Here is a 6,000-nt window from a genome sequence, read left to right as displayed (position 1 = left end):
ATCCTTCCATCCATCCATCCATCCATCCATCCATCCATCCATCCATCTTTCCATCCATCCTTCCATCCAGCACATAAAAATCATTGATCTAATATATGTCACACAATATAATAGACACTGGGAGTATAGCTCTGGATGAAGAAGGCAAATTGCCTGTTGTCAAATAACCTACAGTCTTCATGCTTCCTTGAGGATGTGACTTTACTTAGTAAGGATGATAACCAGATCATTCCCTGGTTAAAATTGCTCTCCTTAGTGTCTATAACAAAACATATGTCAGACTAACCTTTATATGCATGATAGACTATTTAATACTAAGTTAACACAGCAAATGCAAGATCCAGATTCAAGAGAGAGAATTAAATTAGCTCGATTCTATTTAAATTACTCTTTGGGTTGAGGATGCAGAGGTGTATTTTAAGCATAAATCTGCCCATTTTCAACACTTATTATATTTGGATAATGAACTAGCATTCCAGAGGGAGAAAATTAATCAGAACTTAGTTTCATGTGCAACTCATGGAATCGGAATAAAGGAATAATAAACTAATGAAGAAATAAGGCTCCATAGGATATTTGTAAGTTTTTAAATAAATATTAAAAACTTCAAAAAAGAGAATTTTAAGAAATAAGATTTAAAAGAACTCGTGGTGTTTCTGTCAGGGGATTTGATTCGTCATTTTTCACAGAAGATTTAACTTCCTTTACTATTTCCAGAGAGAATTCTTTCATTTTCAGTGAGAAAAGTTAACACACACACACAGACACACACACACACACACACACACACACACACGAAATAAAACTCTGAGATGCTAATTGAGCACAAGGATAAAATAAGATACTTTTCCAAATAAAAGTATTAAAATGGATTGATGGCCTATTTTTAAAGTTATCATTTATTAATAGGACTTTAGTTAAGAAATGAAGTTTATTTTGTGAGATTGTTATACAAATATAACTTTCAGAAACCAAGCTCATATTTTAAGATAGTGGCATATATGGGTATAATGAAATATATGACATATACAATGGAGAACATGTGGGTTTTTTATGTGCATGATTTAAAGAATGCCACAACTCTGCCGAGGAAATAGAAATTGACTAATAGTTAATGGAGACTCTACTATTATTCTCTCTCTCACTATCTCAGAGAGAAACGCTTGACTGCATTTTGTGTTTATTCATTCCCTTGGATTTCTTTATATTTTCCCACATGTATCATCCAAATATGCAAAATATTATTTGGTTTGCCTGTTTTTGTATCTTATATAATTATGTTACACATTTTTTGCAACTTGCCTTTTTTTTTAACCAACTGTTTTTCAGATTTATCCACGTTGATGTGAGCGCTTGTGATTTATACACTGTTTTCACTGATGCCTCCTAATTCATCATGTGAATATGCCGTAATCCATTTATCCTTTCTCTTGAGGAGAACATTTGCAGATGTTGCAGGTTTTGCTTTTAGAAACATATGGCTTGGGACACAATTATATGAACTTCTAGTGTAGGTGTGCAAGGGTTTCTCTGGGATGTGCACAGACATCCTGTGCACCCATCCTGGGTGGCCTTGAGGATTTGAACATCTTCAGGCTCCTCTGTAATGCAGAAGAACTTTCAGAAGTAGAGGTACCAATTTACATTCCCTTCAGCAAGGAATGATGCATTACTCCATTTACTCAGCAAAACTCGCTATTTCCCAAGTTTTTGTTGGTGTTGTTGCAGCTCTGGTGGGTTTGCTTCTCCTTGACTTCTGCATTGAGAGAACTTTTTATACATTTATTAGATATTCACGTTTATTCTTCCATTTAAATCTTTTGCACATTGTTCTATTGGTGGTTTGTCTTTTTTTAGTTATTTTAATTCTCAATATTCTTAGATCGTAATATTTTGTTGGTTGAATGCATTATAACCATGTGTCATAACTCTCAGATTGTATGTTTTTCCTTCTTTATGGTGTCCTCTGGTGAACAGAAGTGCTTACTTATAGTGTTGCTAGGTTGATCACTGTGTTTTCTTTAGGATCTATGCTTTTTGGAATCTTGTTTAACGAATTTTACCCAGTAAAACAACATTAAAGCCATTTCCTGTTTTTCATTTTATTAACTGTAAAGTGATGCCTTTAATTCATTTGTAGTTGATTTTTTTGACATGACAGAAGGTAGAAATTCAATTTTCTTTTTTTCCATGTAAATAACCAATTGTCTCAGTACCTGCTATTGAGTAGAATGCCATTTGTCCCAAAACCTACAGTTCCGTCTCTCTCATGTGTCACGTTTTCATATATGTATAATCTAATTCTGGGAAATTGGGGGAGAATTATAGATTTATTATTTTGAGTCTTCCTGTCCATGAACTTGATGTCAGTCCATTTTATGTGCCATCTTTCAATGAAGTTTACGCGTTTCGTCTTAAAGGCCTCGCACTGTTTTTTTGTCTCATTCATTCTAAGGCTCTTTAGAGTTTTTGCTGCTCTTGGAAATGTTATCTTTTTTATAGGATGCATCTGCTAAGAGTTTCTTTTTTATATGGAAGTGCAGTTGATTTTTATATCCTGATCTAATACCAAGAAAACTCACTAAACTCTTTTCACTACTTCTATAAATTGTTGGTAGATTCCTTGAGGGTTTTTATATGAGTAATATGTGAAGATTACTTTATCATGTCTTCTTTTAAAATCTTTTAAGTTTCATTTTGTTTTGTTTTCTTTTTTGTGTTGGTGAGAAGAGACGGAGAGTGGGCAACTTTTTTTTTTATTTATTTAATGGAATTCCTTTCATTTCTATCGCCAAGAACTGCTACGGGGTTTCTTTTAATACCAACTCTACTGACATATAATCCATGTTTCATTCACTTCACTGACTTGAAGTGTCCGATTTAATGAATTTTAGTATATTGCAGCCATTGCCACAATCAACTTTAGAACGTTTTCATCACCCCCAAAAACTCCCCATCTCCATACATTTGCCTTTCCTGGACATTCCATACAAATGGAATCATGCAGTATGAAATCTTTGATGATTGGCGCTTTTGGTCAGCATCATATCGTCAGCATGATTTTAGTTAGCATCATATGGTTCACCCATTCTGTACATGTATCAGTACTCATTTTTTCATTGTCCAATAATAGTCAGTTGTATGGCTGTAACATACTTAATCTGTCATTGGACTTTTAGATTGCTTTCTATTTGGGGGATATTATAAATGGTGCTGTTATGAACATTCCTTAAAAGTTTTTAATGTTTATTTACTGTTGAAAGAGAGATAGAGAGACAGAGCACAAGTGCGGGAGTGGCAGAGAGAGAGGGAGACACAATATCTGAAGCAGGCTCCAGGCTCCAAGATGCCAGCACAGAACCCCGACATGGGGCTCAAACTCATGAACCGTGAAATCGTGATCTGAGCTGAAGTCAGATGCTTAATTGACTGAGCCACCCAGGCACCCCTTATGTAAAAGTTTTTATGTGCACATGTTTGTTTTTTTATTTCTCTTGGTTTTTTTAGCTACAAATGAAATTTCTGTGTCCTTCTATGTTTAATGTATTTTTTAATAGATTCATTTCATCTCTCTAAGGTCATTCCTTTTAGTTCCTAATTTGCTAAATGTTACATCGTAAAGAACTATTAAATTTTACTTGTTGGTTATCAGTAGTGCATTCCGTTTTGTTGCTGCATGTTATCCTTCTGTATGAATATGTCACCATCTGTGTATTCATTCACCTGTTGATGGGCATTTGGATTGTTTACAGATATTTTGCTATTTACAAATGAAGCTGCTGTGAACAAGTATACAAGTCTTTGTATGACATATACTTTCTTTTCATGCGGGTAAATACATGTGGAATGGCTAGGGCATATAGCAGGTGTATATCTTACTTTTCAAGAGAATGCCAAACTATTTCCAAAGTAGTTGTGTTATCTCTAATCCTATCAACCTGAGAGTTCTATTTAACTATTTTTAATATGCTAATCTAAAGTATATAATCACTTCTATAAGTTCAGTTTGTTCTTACTCAAAATTTTGGTGGAATATTGGATGATCTCCTCTAACTTTTCATTCCAAAGTCCGCTTTATGTCTTTAACATATTAAACAGACTTGTTTTTATTTCCTGAATCTGACAATGCCACCAACTTCATTCTTTTTGAATTTTATTCTGCTGCTTAATGTTTCCAAAGAATCTGGCTCACAGGGACTTATTTTTTCTTGTGTTTGAGACTTCTGATTGTGGGTTTATGTTCCTAGGAGCTCATGCGTGGGAATTATATAAAGGCTGAGTGTAACATGTGGTCTTCCAAGGAAGGTGCGTCATTTTCTTCTGCCAAGTGTCGGAAGCCCTACTTACTTAAGGCCACCTCAAACTGAATTATTGCCCTGGGTTTACAGAGAGCATCATATGTAATAGAAACATGGCCTTAAACACATACGAGTAAGGATGCTTCTGTTCTGTCCTGTTCACGATTCTCTTTTATGTTTAGATTGAGCTGAGAAAGCATGCATGCCGTATTTGTTTTGATCGCTCCATTCCAGCTTGTGGCTTTAAATGGCAGTTGTTGACATCATTTCATCAGCAAATGAGTAAAACATAACAAAATAAAACAAGGCAGGATGAGACGATGCTAAATCCTCAAACTAGTTATTATAAACATGACTTATGCAAGTAATAGAGGGCTGGATTTTATTTCTAAGTATTCACTTAAAAGAAGTATCTTCTGCCCCAAACCCCATGGTCTCCTTTGTCTTGTTTACATCATAGAATATATGGAGAACACTTACCTTGAGTGGAAAGCACAGCTCACCCCCTTTCTCATTGACTCCTATTACATTTCCAGTGAAGAAACATTTTTACAAGTCTGGAATGTTTGCAGACTTAATCTACAGGGAAAACAAAAAGAGGACCCTGCCCATCTGGGGCTGTCCCTGAGGAGTTTTCAAAGTCAGACCTGAAGAGAACTCTGTGATTCTGACTGCAGGGACTATACAGTCTCATCGGTAAAAGCGGATTCCACCTACTTACAATACCTACTCGTAGCCACAGAGCACAGAGGAGGTATCTGTGTTTTTATTGAGTCCTGCAGATGCCTGACAATTATATATCTTGCTTATCCTGAATTTTTATGTGAAAACCCAGGGTGAAGAAGTGAGTACTAAAACTCAGAAATGAAGCCAAGGGAGAGCCCGTGCCCCACCCCAAATGTTTCACCTCTCTTTCCCATTGCTGTTGGTCTTGTAGGACCCACATAAATCAGAGGTGGGATGACGCCTCGTTATATTCCTGTATCTAAGATTTTGTGAGTAAAAATGGAAAGTATTTCTTTTGTAAGTTTACTGATAAATTGCCTGAGTTCAGACTTGTATAGCGACCTTTTCATTTCTTTTAAAGGTATAATTATAAAAACTTGACTGGATTATATGCCTTCTGAAGTTTATTATGAAATACGTAACCATTTCGCTACCTTCCCATTATTGAAATAAGCTGATGCATGCAACGGCATTTTTAAATGGCAACGCACAATGTAAATAAATGAAAGGGATTTCATTTATTGTTAGGGATAGCAGTGAAACATTTCGCATTGTTAGCGGCTACCTATCACCAACTTACGTTAGCAGCTCTAGCAATCAAATCATTTATCTTAAAACTAAACAAAGTGAAGGCTCAGAATGAAAATAGAATTCTTATTCTGAGCATTTACTCAGAAAATAAGCAGAGAAATCTGGATTGTTAGTTAAAAGGACCCTTGAAATAATGAATAGGTAGAACATTCTTTACTGTTATCTATATTTACCTGTCCCTCAATAGAAGGCTGTGTTCACCAGGCAGTGGGTCTCTGAAGCGTGATACAGGGCGAAGACAGAATTTGATACAATTCATTATTTACTGATTCTGAGACATGAGAGTGTCCTCTTGGGTTTCCTCTGAAGCAGCTTCTAACAGCTCATGCTCTTGGCTGACAGAACCACTGAACCTACAGCATGCATTTTTTAAATTAAAAAAAAA

At 35.5% G+C, this 6,000-nt stretch overlaps 1 protein-coding gene across 1 annotated transcript in view; it reads left to right on the top strand.

Moving 5' to 3' along the window:
• LOC121041573 (catenin delta-2-like) overlaps nucleotides 1-6,000 on the top strand; it is a 533,025-nt gene that overhangs the window by 376,047 nt on the left and 150,978 nt on the right. The gene's annotated exons all lie outside the window — the stretch shown is intronic.

Source organism: Herpailurus yagouaroundi, unplaced genomic scaffold, assembly GCF_014898765.1.
Source record: "Herpailurus yagouaroundi ecotype Mexico unplaced genomic scaffold, PumYag 29, whole genome shotgun sequence".
NCBI classification, from domain to species: domain Eukaryota; kingdom Metazoa; phylum Chordata; class Mammalia; order Carnivora; family Felidae; genus Herpailurus; species Herpailurus yagouaroundi.
The sequence above is the reverse complement of the archived record's forward strand: the minus strand, read 5'-3'. Positions and strand labels throughout refer to the sequence as shown.